The 27,701-nt window shown below is 39.3% G+C and overlaps 1 protein-coding gene across 1 annotated transcript in view; it reads left to right on the top strand.

The window, feature by feature from the left end:
- The window catches only part of sdc2 (syndecan 2), a 45,942-nt gene that overhangs the window by 750 nt on the left and 17,491 nt on the right, over window positions 1–27,701 (top strand). The window lies entirely within an intron of this gene.

Genomic DNA, 27,701 nt, shown 5'->3' with positions numbered 1-27,701 from the left:
AGAGCCCAGGTGTTGATCCAGGAAAAGTCTTTTAGGAATCAGTCCTGATTTCTGGAGGAAGTCCTGACAGGAGTGATGGGATCCATGTGCTGCTGCCCTGTGGTCCAGTCAGGGAGCAGCACTGCAACCTGCTGTTCATGTCAGCTGCTTGTTACGCTCTAGATCACTGCTCCACTGGACTCTGTGAGCTGCAGTGATTCCAGAGCCACAAATGATTCCAGAGCCACAAATGATCTGTGTGGATTTGGGGAAATGAACAAATGTCCTGATGCATCTCTATAATCCAGGTAGAGAACTGAGTAGGTCCTCTGAACGGGTCATTGGAAATAAAGTTCCACCAGGGAAGCTGAAATTTGACTTAGTAAAGTGCCTTGAGATGACATGTTTCATGAATTGGCGTTATATAAATAAAATTTAATTTAATTTAATTGAAAACTGCCACAGCCTGCTGGACCGTAAAGCTAACAAACGTGACCTTTAACACAGCTTTTATTAATGATTGATCTGATTGGACAAGAATGAGCCAATTACAGAGCAGTTTGGGCAGAGTCAGAGTAGCCACAACAGTCCCAACCCAGCGTGGATTTTGGATCAGAACAGCATCTGTGCAGTCAGGATCATCAGCGTTGCCTTGTTACCGCCTCCTCTCTGACAACATGCAAGCTGTCATGGTGAGGTGGTCACGTTCTCACTCCTGCTCTGGATTAGTGGGACACCAGGAGCTCTGACTGAGGCCAGCAGGGAGCTTCAGGGAACGGCGTCCAGCTCAACAACCTAAAAGGAGCTTTTGAGGCTTTAGAAATGTTTCCCATTTGACCCCATAGCCTCATTCCAGGCACTCACCCTACTTGTGGAAATGGTTGGACCTTCCAGGTGGCTACAGGTGTGGCTTCTCACCTGTAAACCTCAGACCTTACATGGACACAATCCAGTTTTACTTTGAGATTTATAAAGTATTTTTAAACTCAACTGAATTGAAAACTAGAGCTGCTGTTGAAAAACAACTAAGTATTTTCTTTTTTAAATTACTTTTGTTCATATTTTTGGTCAATAACTGCTTTAATGTCATGTTTGAGTTTTTCTTGGATTTTGTTTTCATTTATTTTTTTAAGGGTTTTTATTTATTTCTGACTGGGTGGTCCTAATACTAACCTTTCAGACTCTATGCTGATGCTTTGGCATACTCCTGGCAGCCTTTGCTGAAGGTGTAGAGTTCCATCTAAGAAGGATCATAATAATATTGCGAGTTACAAATTAAAATAGATTTATTTTAAGGCAAAATCATTAAGCGGAAGGAAATTCAGGACCCATTTTAAAAATAAGGTAAATCTGTCACTTTCTGCAGAGCTAAGGAGTAGACAAGATTTTTACTTTTCTCTACCATAGAAAGTACTCCTGGGTCAATGTGAGCTTCTGAGCTTTCTGTGTCTCTGCTCTGTCTTCTCTAACATAGAAAGTACTCCTGGGTCAATGTGAGCTTCTGTGCTTTCTGTGTCTCTGCTCTGTCTTCTCTAACATAGAAAGTACTCCTGGGTCAATGTGAGCTTCTGTGCTTTCTGTGTCTCTGCTCTGTCTTCTCTACCATAGAAAGTACTCCTGGGTCAATGTGAGCTTCTGAGCTTTCTGTGTCTCTGCTCTGTCTTCTCTAACATAGAAAGTACTCCTGGGTCAATGTGAGCTTCTGAGCTTTCTGTGTCTCTGCTCTGTCTTCTCTAAGCCCCAGTGGGTGGAGGCAGATGAGCGTTCACACTGAGCCTGGTTCTGGTTCTGCTGGAGGTTCTCCTCCCTGTTAAAGGGGAGTTTTCCTCTCCACTGTCGCTTCATGTTCTCATCCTTGAGACGATGTGTTGTGAACTAGAGCTATTTAATTGAGTTAAATTGATATCACTTGTCACAATAACAAAGGTTGCTGGATGATAAATTGTCCCCAGAATTATGGTGATAACTGATAATGTTTGAAGACCATTTGAACTGATCTAATGATAATGGCTGCATGGTGTAGTTTTCATGCAGGAGAGAGACACAGCTCTCTAGATGATCTTTGAGCGAGGGGTGAAATGTGTACAATGGAAAAGAGAGCATGCAGATCGCAGCAGCCGTAGTTTTTCAGCCTCTGGGTCAGAGACGGGGTTAAACACAGATGTTGTGCCATAAAATGGCTGATCGCACTTCAAAAACAGAACTAAAAATAAGTAAAAAAATTTTGAATGAGTGTATCTGTCCTTGATTTGAGCAGGTAAATAAGATGATCTGCCAATAGAATAAGAGTTTTGAACTTAAAACAGGAGCAACTCATCTCCATCATCTTATTTCAAGTGCAGGATGTCCAATTATCTTATTTTAGGGTTCAGAATACTCATTCCATTGGCAGATAATATTATTTACCTGCTCAAATCTAGGACAGAAACACAAATTTTAAGAACTTTTACTTATTTTTAGATCCGTTTTTGCAGTGTGGACTACGGCTCCCAGCATGCAACATGGCCCGATACCTGCGAGACCTCGCTCCAAGATGATAAACGTAAAGTGCGCACAGGGCTCGGCTCGTTCAGACGGCGTCAGCTGTGTGGAAGAGACCTCATCTCAGCTGAAGATTCCTCTCGTTGGAACACGTGTTGGAAACGGTGGTCGCTGCTCTGCTGCACAAAGCCGAGCGCCACCTTTACCGCTTTGGTTTGACAGAGGAGATCCTAGGACTTCAATAAGGTTGAAAGCGCACAACCAAGTGGAAAACGAAGCGGTTTTCCCCCTTTCTGTCGACAGATGAGGCTCTGCGACGCGTCCTCCACACAGACGGAAAACACTGCTCACCCCCCCCCCCCCCCCCCCCCCCCTCCCTCCCCGCCGCCGGGGAAGGCGAGACTCAGTAACGAGCCTTTACCAGCCGACTGACCTCTCCCTCCAGGGGACCAGGGGTCCGTTCTTCGTACGTCGCTAACTCAGTTAGCAGGATTTCATTGTTGACGATTTGGCATGATCTTGGATCGTTTGGTTCTTCAAAAGACATCCTGCACTTGTTGTCATAGCAACATGTGCGCCAGCTTAAACCTGCTCGCGAGCAGGCTTATTTCATGTAAACAAGATTAGATCACGGCTGTATAAGCGGAGGAGATAGGGAAGTCTGTCGTAGCCATGTCCATTTTTACGACAGCAACCTGTTGCGGAAGGTGCAAGAATAATTTGCAGAGTTTTTCGAATTAATCGCGTATTGCGCAATAGACAGGATCCTTTAGCGCAGCGCGACAGTGTAATTGTAGAGATTTTTCTTGGTGGCTGTTATAAACAGACAAACACATCATTTAACAGTGGCTTTTAAAGAGGAAAAAGTGATGTTGGAGCCATAAATCTAAAATATTTAAGTTATTTGTATGATGGTTTGCTTTTTATTTTTATCCTATAGTAAGAAGATTTGTTCGGGCCATTTTATTGTGAAGTTTAGTTTACTTTGAAAGGCTTGCTTCCTGTCGAGCCGTATATTGTATTAGAAAAAACTATGGATGGATTATCTAGACACGGAGCAATACAGTTTTACCGTGCAAACTGTGTATGACTTGGAAAAGGAAAATTTTCATTTTTATGGATAAAGATTTTTTTTGTTTTGTTAAAATTCCCAATTTGCACGTGTCCTTTACTTCCCGTGTCTAAAGAATTACACTGAAATTTGGATCTCTTGACATAACAAGTGCCTTTTTAAAATAAAGTATAATAATTAAAGGCCACCGTTTTGTAGAATATTCTTGTATTTCACTTTTACTTGTCGCCATGTTCTAGTGGGTCCCGTGGAGGCTCTGATATAAAAGAACAAAGTTAATATCAAATTATTAAAATGCAAAAATTCATACTGTAGAAAGTGATAGAAACATCTACCATGGACAGTATTTACGCATTAATTTGTCTGCTGCTTTTTGTCAGCCCTCTCTCCTGGCTTTAACTGATTTTGAGGTGTTTTAATTAATGACTCAAATTCGGCATAACCTTCCATTAAAAGCTCGTGTTCTGCTTGGGAGAAAAACTGTGCGCGTTCTTTGGCCATGCTGAACAGCCAATAGCAGCGCTGCTGATCATTGTTTCTACTATCGATACATTTCCCCTTTTAAACAAACGCATGAACGCGCAGTTGTCTCAGATAACTCAATCCAGTGATACTAATCGTAAACAACAGGTGTGTTGGAAGAACCCAATTAGCCGGATCATGATTAGCCGGATGAAATCATCTTGGATGTCTCATTTGATCTTGGATGTTTTAAGCAACGTACGAAGAACGGACCCCTGGAAAGAACCTCTTATTTCTTATATAGACATCGATCTTTGCCTGGGCAGAGATTATTTAGCAAACGGTTTAATGCTGATGCTTTTTTTCCTTTACACCAGAAGGAGTTGTTAATGTGTGACTTAACTCAGGTGATGAGCTGCTTTCTATGTTTTTCTTTTCTGATTACTGTGAAGCCACTGTGCTGATGGTTGAATATTATTATGGATTTTATCATTATTATTCTGAACTTTATGTTCAGCTTTCAATCCCCTTTTTCCTTTCTACTCTCTCTCAGACTTAGACAAAGACTTAGAGACTTGGAAGAGGAAAAAAAATGCTTTGGATTTTCACATGGGTTCTGTTTGTAGCGCTCATTGGGTCAGCTAGTGGCCTTTGTTTTTTTTTTGTTTTTTTTTTTTGTTTTTTTTTTTTTTAATACAAACTTTATTTACAGATAAAGAATATACAATTGCAGACAGTAGTATGCTCGAGGTGCTGGGGTAACAGAATCACAAGATTCCTTGAAACAGACAAAGGAAATTACAGATTATAAATCAACTTCATCGCTTAGAGTTAGAAGTTTTATAGCTTTAGAATTGGTGCATATTTTTAAGGAGTCCAAAAAACCTTTTACATAAGCTCTAAAAACAGTGAGGTTGGGTTTGTTTTTAGCAAATTTACAAACATGTATGTGAAATTTGGCTAACAAAATAAGAAAATTTATAATATAATCTTTCCCAGACTTACTGTAATTGGAAATACCAAAGAGAACATGTTTAATATTCAATAGAATAAGTATATTACATTTCTTGTTGACAAAATTATTGAAGTCACACCAAAAGATTTTGCTAAAAGAGCATTCCCAAAAAAGGTGGGTCAGTGTTTCTTGTTCAATGTGACAGAAGGAACAAAGAGGATCAATATCTGCAATATATTTGTTCAATACTGAATTTACAGGATAACACCTGTGTAAAATTTTAAGGGAAACTTCCCGTACTTTATTTGATACAAAAAACTTTCTTGGCAACAACCATGTTTGTTCCCAATTGATATCTGAATAAAGATTGCTCCAAAAAAAGATTGAGGCAGGTTTGCAAACAGTATTCCTTTGGATTATTTCTCTTATATGTTTATTTCCAGTTTTAATACTAAGAAATGGATCTGAATTACCAATAAATAATTCTGGAAAACTTGGACGCTGGACAATGGCGCCACCTGATGTTGATATAAGAAATTTTAAACCTGCAGGAATAGCATCAAAGATGATGGCAAATTCTTTAGGGGTCACAGGAAAGTTATATTTACCAAGAAATTCACCATAATTAAATAGTTGACCATCCTCATTGAATAATTGTTTAACAAATAAGATATCATTGTCCATCCATTTCTGAAGAAATAAGGATTTATGCTTGAAACAAATATTTTGGTTATTCCAAATATAACAGTTATGAGGGGAAAAGTTATGTTTATAAACCAAAGTCCAGGATAAAAGCAGTTGTTTATGGAAGCAGGATAGATTGACAGGAAGCTTTTCTATTTTATAGTTACATCTTAATAAAAAGTCTAGCCCCCCCAAGGATTTAAAGACTTGCGTAGGAATCCAATGCCACATTGAATTAGGCGTTTTCAAATATCTTTGGATCCACCTAACTTTGAATGTAGAATGCAGGGTATTAAAGTCCAGAACATTAAATCCACCCGAATTTAGTTTATTGATCATGACATTCTTCTTAATAAGATGGGGCTTTTTTTTCCAAATGAAATTAAAGAGTATACGATCAATTTCAGTGCAACGGCTATTTGGGACATTAAGGGCTGAACTTGCATAGACAAGTCGAGAAAGACCTTCAGTTTTGGCCAGCAGTATTCGACCAGTGATAGTCAGGTCTCTCTGTAACCATAGATTAAATCTTTGCTGGCAGGAGAGTATAATTGGATTAAAGTTTTTGTTAACTCTTGCTGTCTGCTCTTTAACTATGGTGACCCCAAGATATTTAACTTCAGACTTTACAGGAATTCCAGAAAGAGATAAATCATTGCAATTATTAATTGGGAGAAGTTCACATTTAGATAAGTTAAGTTTAAGACCAGAGGCTACAGAAAAGGTATTTAAAAGTTTAAGTGCAATATCAATTTGACCCTTATCTTGTAAGAATAAAGTTGTATCATCAGCCAATTGACTTAAGAGTATAGTTTTTCCTGCAACTTGGATGCCTTTGAGATCACTGTTTTTAATAAAAGTAGCTAAAATTTGCATAGGGAGAAGAAACAAAAGAGGTGATACAGGGCAACCCTGACGAATTCCACGTTCTATTTTAAATCTCTTGGTAGTTCCATGAGGTAATTTTATTGAGCTATTTCCAAAAGCATAGAGAGTGCGAATTGATTGTTGAAAATTGTCTCCAAAGCCAAATAAACTGAGGGCTTTGAAGATAAACTCATGTTCTATTGAGTCAAAGGCCTTTTGAAAATCTAAAAATAAAATAAAGCTGTTATCTGAAACCATTTCTGGATAATCTAAGACATCAAGAACCAATCTTATATTATCAATAATATGTCTTCCAGCCATAAAGCCGTTCTGAGATTCTTCTATAATATCAGTAAGAACTATTTTAATTTTTTTTGCCAAACAACTGGCTAAGATTTTGTAATCATTGTTAAGTAAAGAAATAGGACGCCAATTATCCAAAAATAGTGTATCCTTTTGAGGTTTTGGGATTAGAGTAATTAAACTTTGAGTTAGTGATGGGGGGAGTCTTTCATTATGAATGCTTTCAATAAATACAGAATGTAGAAATGGAGTGAGTTCTTCTGAGAACATTTTATAAAGTTCTGATGTAAGTCCATCTGTACCAGGAGATTTATTAGATTTGAGACTATTGATAGCTTCTTTAATTTCATTAGGCGTGATTGGAGAGTCACATAATATTTTGTTTTGGTCACCAATTGTTCCTATGCCATTTAAGGAATTAAAGAAATGGTCATGGTCCTCAGGAGAATGTCTAGACTCATACAATGATTTATAAAAAGTTTCACAAATACTGGCAATCATTTTAGGATTATCAATTACTGTGCCATTTGAATTAAGTTTAGTAATACCATTTCTTGTTTGTCTTTGCTTTTCAAGTTTGAAGAAGTAGCTAGAGTTTTGTTCTCCCTCTTCTAACCATTTGGCCCGTGAACGTATAAAAGCTCCTTTTGCTTTTTTAATGTAAATTTGGTCAAGTTTAAGCTGAAGGCTTTGTAATTTGGCTCTTTGTGGTTCAGATAGATTTTCAGGAAGAATAGACGATAAAGACATCAACTCAGAGATCAGGGAGGTTTCCTCCTTTATGCTATTTTTTATTCTACTTGCCCCAGCTTTACTTAAGATCTTTCTTAACTCATATTTTAAAAGCTCCCAGTAACGTCCATAGTTATTTTCAGATTGTGCTAGTTTTAAGAGCTCTGCAATTTTGTTTTTAATTGTTAAATAAACAGATTTGTCATTAAGAAGGGAATTATTCATTTTCCAATATGCAGGGTACCTTTTAGTAGTTTTATTAGGGGAAATACAAACCTCTAGTAAAATGCCTTTATGATCTGTAAGGGGTGCTTGAATAATCTCAGCTTTGCAATTAGAGAGTTGAAAGGAGTCAGATATTAACCAAAAATCTATTCTTGAGTGTTGAGAACCAGCTTTATTTTTCCATGTGAAGTTTTTTGTGTTTGGATTAATTACCCTCCAAATATCTATTAAACTTCGCTCATTCATAAAGTCAACAATCTGAGAATTTATTTTTTGCTTGCTAGGCCATCGGTCAACCTCATCATTTACAGTAATGTTGAAATCTCCTCCTAAAATTATCCTAATATCATTAAATTTTTTAATCAAAGCCTCAATACTGGAATTTAAAGTTTCAAGCAACCGGACATTTTCCTTGGTGTTGTTGTAACCATAAATGTTACCAATAAGAAAGAAAACATTATCACACTTAATAACTGTGAGAATATAGTGTCCAGCTGGGTCTGCTTCGGTCGAGATGATGCTGCTATTGAATTTGTGCTTTAAAGTTAATGTACCTGCTGCACGGTGAGTTCCATGGGCCATCCACAAATCTTCTCCCCACTGAGTTTTCCAGAGTTTATAGTCACTTTCAATGGAATGAGTCTCTTGAAATAAACAAAAATCAGCACCACAATTTTTTGCGAACAGAAATAAAGCTTTTCTTTTAGTGATATCCCTCAGTCCTCGAGCATTAATTGAGAAGAACTTTAACATATTAAAGAAGAACAAAAAAAATAAACAAGATAAAAGTCTGAGTTTTTAGTTGAATTTAACTGGGAACATAGAACATTTCCTCCATAATAAGTTGAATGGAATCCGACGAAACAGTTATTCAATTTCCTTGCCGTCCACAAAGGCTCGTCCTCCTACAAAGTATGCGATCTTCTTATCCTTGCGGGCTTGTTGGATTATTGGCCACAGCCGGCTGCGCTTCTCCTGGTCTTCCACAGAGAGGTCTTCTTTGAACAGGAGATTTCTTTGTTTCAGGTAGCCAGAGTTTTTTGCCATTTTCCAGATCATGTTGCGGAAATGCTTCATAGAAAATTGGATGATTATATCTCGAGGATGTGGTTTGGTTGGATGTTTTTTGCCTAGCCGATGCACTGAATCAATCACCTCCAGAAGCTTCTCTTTGTAGTTTGGAATTATATTCTGACACACCTCCACCACTTTGAGCCGAACATCCTCCGTCCCTTCTTCGGGCATGCCGCGGAGTCGCAGATTCCACCGCTTTTTCTCGCGTGCAAGCTCCAGCACTTTGTTTTCCAATGCTTGAATTTTTTCCTCAGCTTTGCTGACCCGGGTGACCGTGGTTTGCAGCGTGCTTTTAATATCTTGTATGTCAGCGGAGAGAAAATTAATAGAAGACTTCAAGTCATCGATAGATTTTCCAATAGACGTTCCTTGCTCCTCAATAGCCAGCTTTAGCACCGCTATCACGTTCTCTGCTGCGGCTTGCTCCATTTTACCTTTCTTGGTAGATGTTGACTTTGTAGGAGTAAGAACCAGATGACCTTCGGTTTTGCGTTTTGTTGTTGAGGTTGAAGACATTACATCTATATCTGTTCCGACGGGAGAAGAGGAAAGTTGGAGGAAAGTTCCGAACAGAGTCTAAACGCTAGCCGCCATCTTGGCTCCTCCCCGCTAGTGGCCTTTGTGAAGAGATTAGCCAGCCCTCCGTGACACCGCGGGCTTGTGGTGTCTAAACTAGCTGTGGTTGGCTCTGGCATGAGCAGTAGCCATTTGGAGCTGTTAGCTTAGCAGGTAAAGTTAGCTCACTGTAGCCACTCGGCTAGTAAAGGCCTTGCTTTTTCAATGTTTACATCCTTTGCTACTGTTTTATTGGTAATTAGTAGTGCTGTCAAACGATTAAAAATTTTAATCGCGATTAATCGCATAATGTCGATAGTTTACTCGAGATTAATCGCAATTAATCGCATATTTTATCCTTTTATTTCTGAAAGTATAATAGCATGTTTGGGCATTTTAATGTGCAATTTTGCAATAAATGACAGCACTAGTAATTAGTCAATCTTTTATACTGTAATTGCCTTTATTTTCATCCTTATGTGTGTGCATTCAGTAGTGGACAGAATATTTCTAAATTTGGTAATATTCCCCACGTGAGAAAGGAAACCCTGGAAACCTGTTTAGTATGTGATTTAAATGACATGTCTTGGTCTAAAAGGGTTATTACTAGTGCTGTCAGTTAAACGCGTTATTAACGGCGTTAACGTAAACCCATTTTAACGCCGACAATTTTTTTGTCGGCGTTAATCGCGCGTCAAAACACACACACCGTTCCCTAATGTTTTTCCCCCGCCGCGCTCTCCGCACTGTGTTTCTTTTACCCTCGGCGCTTTCCGTAGTTTCAAGAGTGCTAGAAAACTGTAGCAAGACAGACCCGCGCTGCGTTCACTGCTGGCAACAGTGAGCTTTACCCTCGGACACATGCGACTTTGGGCTTCTTTTTTCTAAAAGCGCTTCTAGATTTCATGAGTCATGGGTTGCGTTTTTTTTGGGCAGGTTTCTGAAAGTGAAATCGCTTATTTGGGCTCTAAAATAAGTGACGAAACAGCGGTTATTAAGAGACCTGCCTGCACTAGACACTGGGTGTATCCAGCTGAAATATCCCTCCGTCATAGGAGCCGACGGTAGTAAAGGCAGACAGAGCAACTCTGCACGTATTTTCTGCAGTTTACGGTGCAATAACCGGTGATAACTGCTGAAAGTAGATTACATGGTGCAGATCACCATTTTATCAGACATTGGTTCTGAAGATGAGCTTTTACACGTTGATAAAATTGCAGAAACCCAACCCATAAACCACACTTTAATGCTTATTAATTTGTTGTCTCTGACAAACTAAGGCTGAATCACGTTGCCAAACGAAGGACCTGGAGTTACTAAACAGTTACTAAACAGTCTCATTCAGGGTATTAAGCTCCTGCCCAGTTTCAAGCAAAGTGTAAGACTGGAATGACCTGGAGATGTAAAACCTTTTTCCAGGCTTAAACTTTATGAATATGGATAGAAACAGCAAGCAAAAATATTAAAAGAAATTATTGTTGTTGGTGTGAAAGCTTAGAATTAGATGTGTGTGTGAGAGAGAGTGAAGAAATGAACAAAATTTATGACTTTATTGAAATGTACAATTTTTATTAATTTATATGTTTATGCATAATACCATGTCTAGCTTTCTTTAAGAGGCAAAAAAAATATATCTGCATGAAAACAGGTATTTATTTACACATTTGTTTACACACTGTGTAAACATCAGGGCGTCATGATTAGTCATTTAGCCATTATAGTCCAGAGTTTAACATTTGGCACCAGGATGTTTTCATTCCAATTCTGAAAGTGCTTGAAAAATAACAAAATAAAAATATTTTTTGTACAAGCATGTATTTTATTAGTGTCATTTATTGCAAAATTGCATATTAAAATGCCCAAACAGGCTATTACATTTCAGAAATAAAAGGATAAAATATGCGATTAATTTGCGATTAATCTCGAGTTAACTATCGACATTATGCGATTAATCGCGATTAACATTTTTAATCATTTGACAGCACTAGTTATTACCAAAGGCGAAGCTAATGCCATCCAGATTAAGTGATTAAGAAGTTTATTTTTTGAGGTCCAAAGATTACAACTTCTTTCTTGTCAGAATTTAAACCAGTTATGAAGCGTTAATCGTTGAAGTGGCAGATCAGCGAGATTTTCCTCACAGATGATGTCCACATAGTTATTCATTACTTCTGATAATTTTTTTTCGGTCTCCTACCCGCATCTCTCGTTTTTTTCGTTCTTAAAATCCATGGAATCAAAACGATCTCGCTCGGCGGATTTTCCCAGTGACGTCACACCATGAGTCGCAAACCTGGAAGCCGGCCTCTGCTATACTGTCTGAGTACTAGATGGATAAGGTTGTTTTGCTTTCACGTTTTTTTTTTTTCAAGATGCCTCGTCGTTGTGTCGCTATGTACCGTTCCCATGAAGATGGAAGATTGCATGAGTGGCCAAAAAACACACTTAGAGCCCGCTTGTGGCTCGTCATTTTAAAGACGACTGCCTCGGTGCTCCGGGGAGGGGGTCTTTGGCTCTTCACGTCCGCTGTTCTTCCTCTTTAGATTTTAACGGCAACTTGCATCCATTATTGTTGCACTACTGCCATCTATTGATCCTAATATCTATTCCTCAAATTCTCTGATCCCAGTACTTTTTTAAACCGAAGAATCTTCTTTTTCCTTTAAATACCATTTAGCTTATAAACCACATTCCCAATTTTAAATTCCTATTCAAATGTAATTCCTTTTTAAATAATCTTTGATTTACATATCTTCTACAATTAATAAAAACATGTTCTATTGTTTCTACATCATGACACCAACTACAAAAACCAGTAAGATGTTTCCCCATTTTACTAAGAGTTCCATTTAAAACAAAACTGTGACCGGTTCTTATTCTGTTTATAATTATTTCCTCCCTCCTGTTTATTCCTCTAATCCTTACTACATCAATTGTATTTTGTATCCTATATAAGTGCCTTCCATTTATTTCATTATCCCACCTACTTTTCCATATCTTCTTGCTTTCTCTCCAAACTATACTTTAGCCTTCAGATTTGGATAACTTTATTGGCATGTCAATATCTTCTTTTTTAATAGCCTCCTTAGCCAACCTATCTGCTCTTTCATTACCCAAAATACCTATGAGCAGGAGTCCAAAATATTACATTTTTATTTTGTTCACATATTCTATGATAAACAAACATAACCTCATAATATATTTTGATGATTATTTGTACATCCCTTTTGAATACTCCATCCAGATAATCACTACAAATTATTTTATTTATATTAGTATCCTCCACCCATTGTCAAGCTAATAATATAGCACACATAATTCTGCTGCATATATACTGAGATAATTAGATGTTCTTTTTGAAATAATCTTTGTCAGGAATCACCACTGCTTTACTAGTTGCTTCACTTTTTGTCTTTTTATTTTCGTGTATCTATGTCTACATGTGTTGTCTTTTACTTTCCTGTATCTGTTTATTCACTTGTGTGTAAATGCACCCCAGCAATCGAAAAAAAATTGTTATGAGAAATTTTACCCACTGCTGCTTTTTGTTTAGATGCTGCTAGCAGAGCTGGAGAAAATAAAAACTAAGCAGGTTGATGCAGCATCAGAGCCTCGATCACTGACAAGTTAATTTGTGAAACCAACAAAAGATGATGCCATCACTAGCTCATTCAGTCGATTGTCAAAAGACCATGAAATAATTTTATTAGTAATTGCTTATATTACATAATGACCACAACAATTTTGTTTACACACATGTTTTAGATTTTATTCTTTCAGCTTGGGTATTTTTTTAACTGCCAACAGGTGAGCTCTAAAGGTAAAGTCATCTTCATGTCCTGGGGGTGGGAAGTGGGGCCTGATACAGCTGACTGCACACGAGGGTATCACAGCCCTGGTATCTTTGCCTAAATAGTCCCAACACCATCTCACAAATTGTCTATAGGCTATATGCCTATGCTGTTGCTTGTATTGGGACCAAGCAACCTGCAATGTCCAAACATTTAGACACACCGCTTCCATGCCAGGATGGTCTGTGTCAGGGATTTCTCCATCCATCTCCTCTCTGGCTTCTTCCATCTTAGCAACAACCAAGCTGATGTCCTGGCAACAGATGCACTCTCTCAGAGAATCCATGATTGGCAGTGAGAACAGGAACACCTAAAAAATAAGATTGATTAATTGTATATTTGTATATGAATTACACACCATAACTGATTTGCTAAATTCACTATTAATGCATTTATGGTAAGTTGGAAACGGATTTACATTTCAGGAAATATTTAGGCCTCAATATTTCTCAGTGTATATTTTTGATATATTATTATTTTTGACTGTTGTTATACTAGTATGTAGGTAGGCTAAATATTATTACATGTACCGATACTGTTTATAAATTGTTGTCAAGTGATTCTTTATGATAAGTAGCACCTCATCATTGGGCCTAACTAGGCCATGGCATAAATTCATTTTTAGTTGTGAATAAATGCTCATTCATTTTAGTGATAAATTTTGTCCTCATCTTTTCATTTAAGATAAGATAAGATAGACTTTATTGATCTCACAGTGGAGAAATTCGCTTGTCACGTCGGTTCAATAAAAGTGACAAAAGTTGGAAAAAGACTGATTATCTTGGCGTTTAAAATAACACAAAACAGCGCAAGACGACCTCGTTTATTTATTTTTATTTGCCGATTAAACTAATGTTACAACCTTGATATGATTATATGCGTTGTTTTACCGAAAAATCAATTATAAGCGCTGTGAAAACGGCTGCAATGCGCGCTCCCGACAAAGGGGGGGGGGGGGATGGGGGTAGATTTTCACAGGGGAACTGAATTTTGCACAACACCGGCGTTTTAGCCATTAAATGTCTATGGTGCCTAAAAGAAAATGATGTCAACATACGAAAAAATATTTGAACTGCGTAGTTAAAAGAAAAAACTTGTCCTACCATTCATCCAATCTCCACTCCTTTGTCCGACTCGCTGTTGTTTGTCCGCTGCCTTCTCTTCATCTGAAATGTCTGGGTGGAACATGTGAGGCTCCAGACACAAATATTCTTCCTCCGATACATCAGAATGGTCTCCTGGTAGGAATCGCTCGGTTGAAGTCGAAATTTCGCTTTCAGATTTCTCGTTTTGGCTCTCGCATGTAGAGCCGTAATCCGCCATGTTGAGATGAATGCTCCCGTTCTGACGTCACGACTTCTGGGTTGGAGGGCGCTTGAAAAGTGATCATAATCTTTTACGATTTTCTCTTAAATGTGATTTTTTTTTTTTTTTTAAATCGGTGGTATATTTATTTGTTCATATTTTGCTATATATATACGTAAGGTTAAATCAAACTGACGGACGCTTCATAACCGGTTTAAGTGCGGGAAATTTAAAGTCAAGTCTTTTGATGTCATCAAGACATGACTGCAGTGGAAGTAACTGATTGGATTCATCAGGATTTATGGATAAATATAGCTGAGTGTCATCAGCATAACAGTGGAAATTAATCCCATGCTGTCTGATAATTTTGCTGATCGGAAGCATATATATAGTAAATAGAATTGGTCCAAGGACTGAACCCTGTGGTACTCCACAGGTGACCCTAGAGTTTGAGGAAGATTTATTATTAACATGAACAAACTGGAATCTGTCCGACAGATAAGATTTAAACCAGCCTAATGCTTTCCCCTTAATCCCTACAGTATGTTCAAGTCTTTGTAGGAGAATATTGTGATCAACTGTATCAAATGCAGCACTGAGATCTAACAGGACAAGTATAGACACAAGTCCATTATCTGAGGCCATGAGAATATCATTAGTGACCTTCACCAGAGCTGCTTCAGTGCTATTATGAGCTCTGAAGCCTGACTGAAACTCCTCAAGAAGGTCATTACTTTGTAAATGTTCACAAAGTTGATTAGCAACTACTCTCTCAAGAATTTTAGATAAGAAAAGAAGATTAGATATAGGTCTGTAATTTACTAACTCATCTTGATCAAGAGATGGTTTCTTAAGTAAAGGTTTAATAACAGCTACTTTAAAAACCTGTGGTATATATCCATTTACTAAGGATAGATTAATCATGTCTAAAATAGGACCACTGATCAGAGGGAATACAGTTGGGCAGTGGCACAAGTTTTTTTTTTTTTTTTTTTTTTTGCTGTTTATGAAAACTTATTTAGGATACAATCATATAATCAGTATGGGCTTAAAGTGCAGACTCTCAGCTGTAATTTAAAAGTATTCACATCCGAGTTGGAGCAAGGGCTTAGGAATTACAGCTCTTTAATATGTAGCTGCCTGTTTTTCAAGGGACCAAAAGTAATTGGACAATTGACTCAGAAGACTGCAAAATAAATAACAAGGTTGCTTGCGTCCTTCCCTTGTTAACCTGACATCAATTAAGCAGTTAAAAGGTCTGGAGGCGATGTTGGGCGTGGAAAGCAAAATCCTTTCCATGGTGGAGTAAAACAATCACAACATCCACTCGGCGAAGAAGACTGTCCAGGAAGTAGGTGTATCAGTAACTAAGTCTGCCATGAAAAGAAAACTTCCCGAGAGTAAACACAAAGAATTCATCACAAGGTACAAACCATTAATCAGCCTCAGAAACAGAAAGGCTAACAAACAGCTGAAGAAGCCGGCCCAGTTCTGGAACAGCATTCTTTGGACACAAGACTAAGATCAACTTGTACCAGAATGATGGGTAGAAGAAAGTTTGGAGAAGAACTGGAACAGCTCATGATCCACACTAACCTGACCCTTGCCAGACGTATGTTGCTCCGCCTAGCTCCACTCACATCCATCTGGGACATCGCCCATAGAGAGTGATTTCTCCAACCAATTTTATTGTCTGGCCAATCAGGACGCAGGGCTGGAGTTTCATAGATGTGAGGTAGAGGAGAAGCGACCGTGAGACTGTTTTGATAGCAATGGCGGCTCGCATCGAGGAAGCAAGCGTTAACATTGATGATGCTATTTGTTCCGTGTTGTCCAATCTACCTAATATTGTTTCATTAAAAGAACATCAGAGAACGCCTCTGAAGGCTTTTGTTGGTGAAACCATGTTTTCACCCTTCTCCAGACCGGATTTGGCAAGTTTTGTTTTCCGGGGCGCGCCCGTGGTGGACATCTTGTCGGTTAGCGGTTAGCGCAAACCATGTTAGGAGGCCTTTAGTCCTCAACGCGGTCGGTCCAGGATCGACTCCGACCCGCGGCGCTTTGCCGCCTGTCTCCCCCCTCTTCCTTGTCAGCTCACTGTAAATACAACACGTGCCACTAGAGCCGCAAACACATTAAAAAAAAAAGTTTAGTTTTTTCCTGCGTCGCTCTCACAGCGTCACGAGATGACAGACAAGTGGCTTATCCAATCATATGCAAGAATTTTTGATAAGGCCCAGCCTTCAGTAAAGGCAATTCCTATGGCGGTGTCCCAGATGGATGAGTGAAGCTAGGCGGAGTGAAATACAGCTGGTTAGAGTCAGGTTAGATCCACACCACATCTTCTGTAAAACATGGTGGAGGCAGTGTGGTGGTATGGGCCTGTGTGTTTTTTTTCCTCCTGTATTTTAATCATGTAAAGCACTTTGCATTGTCTCTGTATTGAAATGTGCTATACAAATAAAATTGCCTTACCTTGCATGGCTTCCCGTGGCTCTGGGTCACTTGTGTTTTTGTGACAACAGACAAAAGCAGCCGGATGCATTCTGAATTGTGTAGAGATAAACTTTCTGCTCAGATTCAACCAAATGCAGAAACATCGGTTGGACGGCGCTTCACAGTACAGATGGACAATGATCCTAAACATACTGCAAAAGCAACACAAGAATCTTTAAAGCAAAGAAGTGGAATATTCTGCAATGCGAGTCAATCAGCAGATCTTAACCCATCTGAATGCATTTCATTTGCTGAAGACAAAACTTAAGGCAGAAAGACCCAGAAACAAGCAGACACTGAAGACAGCTGCAGTAAAGGCCTGGCAAAGTGTCACTAAGGAGGAAACCCAGCGTCTGGTGATGTCCATGGGTTCCAGACTTGAGGCAGCCATAGCCTGCAAACGATTCTCAACTAAATACTGAAAAGTAACATTTTAATTGTTAGGGTTTATTTGTCCTTTTACTTTTGAGCCCCTGAAATGAGGAATGCTTGTATAAAAATAGCTACAATTCCTACATGTTTAATCAAGTTTGGCAACTGTACTGAATGTGGAAACTTAAATCATTAGTTAGTTGACAAATTTTTACTAACGTAGTCCTCTTGTAGCCAGGTTTCTGTAAGACAAAATAAATCAATCTGATTATCAGAATTAATTAATTACCTAACAAAGTCTTTGGAGAGAGAGACCTTATATTTAATAGACCACATTTAATTGTTTTATTTTTTGGTTCAAAGTGATCCGTATTGATTTTTATTAGGTTTTTATGATTTGTTCCTTTTAGATCCGTTTTTGATCTGTTAAGTTTTGGCCGTGGGAAAGACACCGTCTCAATAGGATAATGGGTGGGTAACAGTACAGAAGCTGCAGAGATGTTTCTTTTAAGTATTTGTTAAGGATAGAGGACATTAATCAACTTCATGCAACATAAATGAACGTGAGTTAGCTAAATTAAGCTAATTTTCATTGGTAGTCCCTTTGGCAGTTCTTAAAGCCAGCCTAAAAGTTAACTGTAAAATCCCACATTGTTTTACAAATATGCAAGGAAACTACAAAAACAATAGATTACATGAAGCAAAGAAAGGCAGAGCCATCTGGGATGCAACGGGTTCTAATGGAGGCATTGTTCGGTGCTTTAGTGGAGTTTAAAGGTGGGCATTCTCTTCTAGTGAGTGGGATGTTATAGTGCCTGACCGACACAACTGATTGCCCAAAGGTGGTACGTCTAAAAGGAACGTCGGCGTGGTTCTGCCTGTAGCAGATTTCAGTCTTCCCCCAGTGGTGGTGGTCCAAGTCCATGGAGTGTTTTATATATATTGCCCAAGAAAATTTAAACAATTTAAAATTGCCAAATGCAGAAGGTTGTAGGTCCCAATCTGTATAATATAATTGAATTTGACTTTGTAAAGTGCCTTGAGATGACATGTTTCATGAATTGGCGCTATATAAATAAAATTGAATTGAATCCAGAACAACAGTGAGATGAAATAGTTTTTCTATTGAATATTTTTATTTTTTATTTTTACGCATTCTGTCTGTCAGCGTAGCGTTAAGAAGTGTTGTCTTAATGCCAAAAGATGTCTTAAACAGATTTTACTTTCACCAGTGGAGCCTCACTGCCATAGAGCTCTGCTTGATTTATACATGCTAGAAGCTTTATTAGAATTTATGCTGGAAATATTTCATGTTCAATGGACACAGAAACAGGTAGAAGAGGAAAAAAGGAGAGAAAGAGACAAAATGCAAAAAGAGAGAAATGGTGAAAGAGAAAGAGGAGAGGAAAGGTAGAGAGCGATAGAACATCCTCTGAGTCTGCTTCTACACCTGCAGAGAGAGATATAAAGAACAGCAGAACCAGCTGATAAAGAATTACAGGAACAACCAACCAACACCTTGATACCATCACTGAAGAATATACAGGATTAATTAATACGACATGTAGAAAGTGACAGCTGAAGATAATAACAGGTTTATGGATAGAAGTGAGTCTGTAGCACCTGGATCCACCTGCAGGTGTTGGTGAGAGTGAACTTGTGTCTGTGAGGTTTATCCATGAGGAAAATGCTCAGTAGAGGCCGTGAGGAGCCAAAGACCCCCAGAGCACCAAGGCAGACGCTGGGGAACCCGAACCCCAGAGGGACCCCCAGAGCAAAGGGACCCATGAGGGGCCAGCACAGGGAAAGCTGCCTCCACCCCAAACATTATTCTCTATGTGAAAATACGATAGCATGCATAAACATCCTATCTGCATTGAATGACAATCGAATGTACCTGTAATTGTGAAGGCTGAATTTAATAGTTTTAAGAGATTTATTGACAGGTCACTTGAATGTAAGATCTAAATCAAGAATCACTACCAGGTACTTAAACTCTTACCAGTTCAGCTCCTCGCCTCTCAGCTATACATAGAATGTAAGAAACATGCCATCATAATAGCTATGCATTTATATATAAAGATTTATAACTACAGGCAGGAAGCTGGTTACTGGTGTGGCTGTTTCACAGAAAGACACGCAGACACGTCGCTAGCGACGTTAGAAGCAGCAGACGCTTAAAAAGGCCGATGACTGGTGCCTTTCTGGTATCCAGCTGAAACACAGTTTAAAATAAATCAACATTCGCCACAGGAGGCAAAGTTTTAACACTTTATATAGTGCTGTCAAATTATTAAAAATTTTAATTGCGATTAATCACATAATTTCAATAGTTAACTCGAGATCTTTTTATTCTGAAAGTGTAAAAGCCTGTTTGGGCATTTTAATATGCAATTTTGCAATAAATGACACTAATAAAAACATGCTTGTACAAAAAAATATTCTAATTTTTTATTTTCAAGCACTTTTCAGAAATGGAATGAAAACATCCTGGTACCATAAAACGTTAACCTCTGGCCAATAATGGCTAAATCCTAACGCCCTGATGTTTACACAATGTGTAAATAAATATTTCATGCCAAAATATTTTTTTGCCTCTTAAACAAAGATAGACATGGTATCAAGCATTTACATATAAAGTAATACTAATTTTACATTTTAATAAAGTCACAGGTTTTATTAGTTTTTTCACTCTCTCACACACACATCTAATCTTGAGCTGTCACACCAACAACAATTTATTTGTATATTTTTGGATGCTGTTTATATCCACGTTCATACTCACATTTTTTTTAAGGCCTGGAAACAGTTTTAAAATTTCCAGGTCATTCCAGAGTCTTACACTTTGCTTGCAACGTGTTTTTATTCTGTTTTATTTTCCTATGTTTTAATCATGTAAAGCACTTTGCATTGTCTCTGTACTGAAATGTGCGATAGAAATAAATTTGCCTCGCCTTGCCTTGCCTTGCCTTGCCTTGCAACGGGGGCAGGAGCTTAATACCTTTAATACCAGTGATGTTTAGCACAGCTTCATGTGCTGACACTGTAACTCTAGGTACCTCATTTGGGAATGTGATTCAGCCTTAGTTTGTCAAATACAAAAACGACAAATTAATAAGCATTAAAGTACGGTTTATGGGTTGGGTTTCTGCAATGTTATTAGCCTGTGAAAAGTTATCTAACTAACCAATGTCTGCTCAGAATGGTGATCTGCACTGCCAAATCTACTTTCAGCAGTTATCAGTTATTGCAACAGTAAACTGCAGAAAATATGAGCAGAGTTGCTCTTCCTGCCTTCACTCCTACGTCAGGATGAGCTCCAGCGCGTTATGAAGCGGAGGAATATTTCAGCTGGTCATACTGAGTGTCTGGTGCGGCAGCGTCACTTATTTTAGAGCCCAAATAAGTGATTTCACTCTCAGAAACGAGCCCAAAAAAAATGCAACCTGCAACTCATGAAATTTACAAGCGACTTTAAAAAGAAGAAGACCAAAGTCCCATGAAATAAGCAGACTTGGGAACAGTGAGCGCGGGTCTGTTTTACTATTCTCTAGCATTTTTGGAACTACGGAAAGCGGCGAGGGTGGAAAAAAAACACACAGTCTGGAGAGCGCAACGGGGAAAAAAGCATTAATGTGATTAACGCACGTCAAAATTTTTTTTGCCGTTATACACGTTAAAACTGACAGCCCTAACTGTATACAATTTAAAAAGATACAGTAATAGGGGTGGGCGATATGAAGAAAATCTAATATCAAGATATCTTTGGGCTATATCGCGATACACGATATATGTCACGATATGTTCAAATAACCTTGAATAACAAATGTTTTTAGCCAAATAGTGCCTAAAGTTGCATTGGCATATCTCATATTAACGTGTCAAATTTTTTTTATTGCAAAATAAAAATTAATTTAAAATTTTATTTTTTTGCCATTTTTAACCCCAGCTGCACATAGAAGCTTTTCACATATTACAATATTTTCATATTAGCGCTCTTTCATGGTCAACACTGGACCTTAAAAAACAGAACATCCCAGCGGCCAAAAGGAACACCAAGGAAAAATCTGACACAAAATAAACCTGAAATAAAAGCTGCTCTTTTGTGCTTAAGACATATAAATCTGTTTAATAATGTGACAATCCTAAAAACAAAAGCTTGTATTGTGACTATAAAATCAACTGACCAGTCGCAGCTACATATTCAGAGCATCTCAAAAATATTTCCATTGCTCTTTAGATTCTGGGAAACTTTAAACAAACATTTTTTCTGTCATATGGGATTTAGCAAAAGAAGACTCCAGTTTCAACAGTTTTACGGCTCGTTTAATTGAAGTTTCCTTCGGTGTTGGGGGGGGGGGGCGGCACGCAGAGTTTACAAGAGTTGCACTGGATGACTTTTTAGGTGGAACAAATTTGTGCTACTGCGACCTTTTGTGGCAACGGTGTTACGGCATGTTTTGCAAATTACCGCGTTTTGTTCGACATCCTTCCACTGCCTGAAAAGCTTGCTGTCGCCATAGTTCTCCCCGTCTCGTCAACGTAAGTAATCACACAGGTACGTTGTTGTGTGTTTGCGCCAGAGCGCTTTCTGGCTTGGAGGCGGAACGAATGATGCGTTCACAGAATGTGGGAGAAACTAAACTCACAGTGAATTAAATACAGCGGCTCAATCTTGCCGTGAAAAGTTGCACGCGATGGTCGCAATAAAGCCATTTTCAATATTGCGGCGAGGAAAACTCGAGATACATCGAGTATATTCGATATATCGTCCACCCCTACCCTGTATATGCCTCTACTTTATGACATGATATGCCTTTTTTGAATCTTGAGGGCCAAATAAATTGACTTGACGGGCAGGATTTTGTCCGCGGGCCTTGAGTTTGACACGTGCATTTTGTTATATTTTGTTGGTGAAGATTCTCAGTCATCCAGGTCATGATCAATCCAAAAAAAAAAAAAAAATGCTAAAAATTGAACAACTGGACGTCTATTCTGAAGCTAAAAAACATTTTGCCAGGGAAGCTTTCTCAATTGAAAATGTCTGGAGTAGTGTGGAGCTGCTGAGGAGGCCTCGTTAGAGCTTGAATTTGCATGTACATTCACCTGGAACTGATCTTCAGCTTCAGAATAGAAGTCCAGTTGTTTTACTTTTTGAACCTTTTTTTTTATTTGTTATATTTTAATCGTTTACATCGGGCTCGCCTCTTATTTTATAAGCATGTTTCCCACTTGTGTGATGCTGACAGGAGTTATTGGATCGGGGTATGTTGTCTCCAGAAGCTACTGGGTCTTTTCTGAGACGCATATGTGCCATGCTTCATGTGAACTAGTTTTCACTGGGATTTGGAGAGGAATTTCATTAGTGAACGAGTCACGTAGATCTGAGAGCATGTGGCTGTAGACCGGCTCCATTCAGACAGAACCAGCAGTTTCTGAGACTCCTCTGAAGAGCTCATTAATATTCACACACAGACTTGTTTGTCCCTGGAACTGGGTCAACTCTAGAGCTCCAATACTTGATACTACTGCATACAAGTACCTAACACTAGCCTCTAGCTGACCAGATCCATATTAATGACCTGGATCCGGCTGTGTACCGGCTCTGAGGAAGTCGGACCACAGGAAATCTGTGTGGGAGGTTCAGGGATACCCACACTACCATCAGCTGCATTTGTCTTCCTGTAGCCTACACCTGTCTCCATAAACAAACTACTGAGCTTTGAATTTCAGAACTGAAAGCTTAGGCTGACACAGGTTCTGCTCCAGGTTCTGGTCCTGAGCTCAGCTGTGGCCTCACTTCTCTCAGACTGGCCTGGAAAACCCGGTTCAGACTACCGACAGTGACTCACTTTGAAAGGATGAATGGTCTAACTCCAGTCCTCAATGTCCGTGTCCTGCAACTTTTCGATATGTTCCTGGTCCAATCCACCCGAGTCAGACTGCTGACTTACCTCCTCCGTATGCAGTCAAGTTCTCCAGAGTCCTGCTAATTACCTCCTGATTTGACTTGTGTTTTTGTTGGACCAGGGACACGTATACAAGACACCGGCCCATGAGGACTGGTGTTTGACACTACTGGTCTAACTGGTCCATAAGCAAAGAGTCTAGTTTCAGCTGATGAAAATTCTCAGTCATCCAGGTCATGTACATAACGACCCTAACGACTCCCCGTTGCAGAGGCATGGACCAGTTTTGGTTCAATTTGCATGTTATCTAAGCCATTACAAGGCCTTTTTGTTGGGCAATACTATAAAGCTTGGAACTCCACACTACTCCTGACATTTTGAATTGAGAAAGCTTTCTGGATGGGAAGCAAACGCCTTCAAACTTCAGAAAAAAAGTCCAGTTTTGTTTTTTAACTTTTTTGGAAAGTCTAGTTTCAGATTGAACAACCTTGGAGATGTTTCAGGTTCCTGCAGTGGGTCTCTCTGCTGTGGGTCCAGAGTTAAAAACCTTACACTGTCAGAGATTTTTATTGGATCGTAAGGTGGTTCCCCCGGTCCTTTAGACATCTCTGCTCCAACACCTCTGGGTGAAAGAGCTGGTCCTCGGGTTTTGTAGAATGATGGCGGTGACCCAGCCGTTTCAGAGATGTGTGATAAGGCAGGGTGAGGTAAAACCCGCAGTGCCACATTGTGAAATGTTCAGAGGTTTAGCTGTCATGCCAGCAAAGGACAGTAGCTCTGACAGCCACTGCTTGGTTGGAGGTTCATCAGGACTAATTAGACAGAAATAAACAAGTCTAATAGATCATCTGGATTCATTTCTTCAGTAGAAAATGATGCCAGGAGTATAAACTCTTGAACTTAATATCTAACGCCCTCTCTACAGGGAGACATCACCTGTGTGAGACATAAGGCCCAAAGCAGGTGGAGGAAGTTTGCTCTGTGACCTCTAGATTAGGGGTGGGCAATTATTTTTTCCATGGGGCCACATGAGAGACAGAAAATGTTGTGGAGGGCCGGACCAAAAGACTGAACTCAAGCCTGCATAATATTAATTGTATTTCTTTATAAAATGCAGTAAATAGCATTGTTTTGACAAGCTAGTAATTGTATATGTTAAAATTAAGCATTGAAAAGTGAAGTTACCTCACAAAAAAATGCAATTTATTCAGTCAAATTAACCAAAACAATAAAAAACAAAATGTGAACATTTTATACCATTTGTGACTCATATTAGTCAACATTTTCAGTCACATTCACCCCAAAACACATTCAAGAAGTTTCAAATACTGTTGGAAAGTAGTTCTTAACAGACTAAAGGCACCAGAATATTGTCTTTGTACTCCAAACAAGATGCATCATATTGAACTTATTTTGAGAAAAAGGCTTCCAAAGAATCTTGTGCATACATGTCTTTGTAGTACAACCACCTTATTTGGTATTTTCTACGTTTTTTTTATTTAATTTTTTTTGTTCAGTAAGAGAAATCTACTTTCTCCTGGGCTTTAACAAGTGCATCAAAGTCGGGTTGAATGTCTGAGATGGAGATGCGAAGCATAGCTGACAGATGCTCATCAGTGAGAGGATCTGTACCTGGATTTCGTAAACTTCATTGTTGAAAATGTTTGTTCACAAATGTAAGTAGAGCCAAAGAGAACCAACATCTTCTGAGCATGTCTCCTAATGTTTGGAAAGTTCCCCTCCTTGAGAGAAGAGTAGAAATCAAGCAGAGATCCCGACTTAAAGTGTGCTGCTAGTATTGCATCAGACTGCAGGTCAATGAGTTCCAGCTGAACATCACTAGGTACATTATCCACACTGCATGTAAAGGGAGAAGAAACCATTTGCATTTCATCCTCAATTGTTCTGAGATCCTCAAATTGCCTTGAAAAGTCACTATGCAATGCTCCTAACATAGATGAGTACCTGCCAAGGCAATCAGCTGATGGTGTGACTTCTTTCAGGGTTTGCATGGGAGTGAGAATGTTGCTCTCCAGTTGGCTTGAAAGAAACTGCATCTTTCTCATGAAGCCTTCACCAGGCTGCGCATTTCATGAACAAAAATCCCCTTGCCTTGCAGTTTGGTGTTCAGTTCATTCATCAGTGCAGTCACATCAACAGCAAATGCAAAATCTGACATCCAGTCCTTATCTGAGAGCTCTGGGATGTCTTTACCTTTCTTCTCACAAAACTCTCCAGTCTCTCTTTTTAGCACTTTGCCCAGGCTGAGCCATCTGACAGCTGTGTGGTAGCCGCTGTCACAATGTTCAGTCTCATTATGAACTCTGACCTTAACTAAAGTTAACGAGTCCTCAACAGAGGACCCTCCTCACCACCTCCTATGACTTTCGTATTCTATCTGCTTGAAGATGTTCACAACATGACAGCTTCCAGGTCCAAGTGGACTCCTCCCCCGGTGGCTGTCTGACACACGCCTTACACATGAACATATTGTGACCCAGAGCTACTAAGTCAGCTCTCTGGATTAGTCCCGTGTAATGGGATCAGAGATCACCACCTGCCGGAGCAACACCCTACTGCCTCCTCGGGGGTTATTCCCTCATAGTCTCCTGCTGACCCTCCCCACTCCCAGTAATCCTCTTAATGCTGAAATACTGCCGGGCCTGAACTGGCAGGCTTCTAGAGCAGCTCCATGTTGATGAATGTTACCCCTATTCTGGCCTCACTCCATCGGCTCCCAGGACATTTTAGAGCTCATTTTCAATTAAATTTTATTTATATAGCGGCAATTCATTAAACGTCATCTCGAGGCACTTTACAAAGTCAAAATGAATCAGATTATACAGATTGGTCAAAAATTTCCTATAAAAGGGAACCAGTTGATTGCTTCAAAGTCCCGACAAGCAGCATTCACTCCTGGAGAAGCGTAGAGCCACAGGGAGAGTCGTCTGCATTGTTGATGGCTTTGCAGCAATCCCTCATACTGAGCATGCATGAAGCGACAGTGGAGAGGAAAACTCCCCTTTAACAGGGAGGAGAACCTCCAGCAGAACCAGAACCAGGCTCAGTGTGAACGCTCATCTGCCTCCACCCACTGGGGCTTAGAGAAGACAGAGCAGAGACACAGAAAGCTCAGAAGCTCACATTGATCCAGTAATCTGTTCTACATTAGATTGGATTTTAAAACTTTTGTTTTTGTTTTTAAGTGTTTGAATGAGCTTGCCCCGCCGTAGTTCTCTGAGCTTCTTCATCCCTCATCGCTCTCTCGGCCCCTCAGGTCAGCTGAGCTTCATCTCCTGGAGGCACCGAGGTCTAAGGAAGCTCAGAGGGGGCTTTTCTATTGTTGGTCCTCAATTATAGAATGACCGCCCCTGCACATAGGGCAAGGCAATGCAAATTTATTTATATAGCACATTTCAGTACAGAGACAATGCAAAGTGCTTTACATGATTAAAATATAGGAAAATAAAACAGAATAAAAGCAAGTAGGAATAAAATGTAGAAACAAAATAGAACATTAAAAAAGTTGAACTAATGATGTTTCAGTAAAACAGTTTAACTAGAACAGTCGAAGATAATCTTAAACAAATGAGTTTTAATCTTGATTTAAAGGAACTCAGGCTTTCAGCCCTTTTCCAGTTTTCTGGGAGTTTGTTCCAGATCAGTGGAGCATAGGAACTAAATGCTGCTTCTCCATGTCTGGTTCTGGTTCTGGTTCTGCAGAGCAGGCTGGAGCCAGAAGACCTGAGTGGTCTGGATGGTTGATGCCCTGATAACAAGTCTGTGATGGATTTAGGTGCTAATTCAGAACCGGGTCCATGTTCTCTACGTTCTTAGTCTTAGTGGAAGGACTTCAGAACCGGGTCCATGTTCTCTACGTTCTTAGTCTTAGTGAGGACTTCAGAACCGGGTCCATGTTCTCTACGTTCTTAGTCTTAGTGAGGACTTCAGAACCGGGTCCATGTTCTCTACGTTCTTAGTCTTAGTGAGGACTTCAGAACCGGGTCCATGTTCTCTACGTTCTTAGTCTTAGTGAGGACTTCAGAACCGGGTCCATGTTCTCTACGTTCTTAGTCTTAGTGTGGACTTCAGAACCGGGTCCATGTTCTCTACGTTCTTAGGACTCTTACGGGTCCTAACAAAAACGAACACAGACATGGCTTGGCAAGCACGCATGTTGAAAAAAAAAAGCTTAAAAGATACAAGCAACTTGGGTAAGGAACTGCAGAGTAATGATAAAGCTTAATGGAGCACCAGAGGAATGAAAAGTTGTGGAAGTTAAAGATATCAAAGAACTGGAGAAATACAAAGAATTACCTTAATCTTGATGGATTACAGGGAATATTCAGGCTTCAATATGGGCATTTGTTCTGAGATGC

Source organism: Fundulus heteroclitus, unplaced genomic scaffold (assembly GCF_011125445.2).
Source record: "Fundulus heteroclitus isolate FHET01 unplaced genomic scaffold, MU-UCD_Fhet_4.1 scaffold_118, whole genome shotgun sequence".
NCBI lineage: Eukaryota > Metazoa > Chordata > Actinopteri > Cyprinodontiformes > Fundulidae > Fundulus > Fundulus heteroclitus.
The sequence above is the reverse complement of the archived record's forward strand: the minus strand, read 5'-3'. Positions and strand labels throughout refer to the sequence as shown.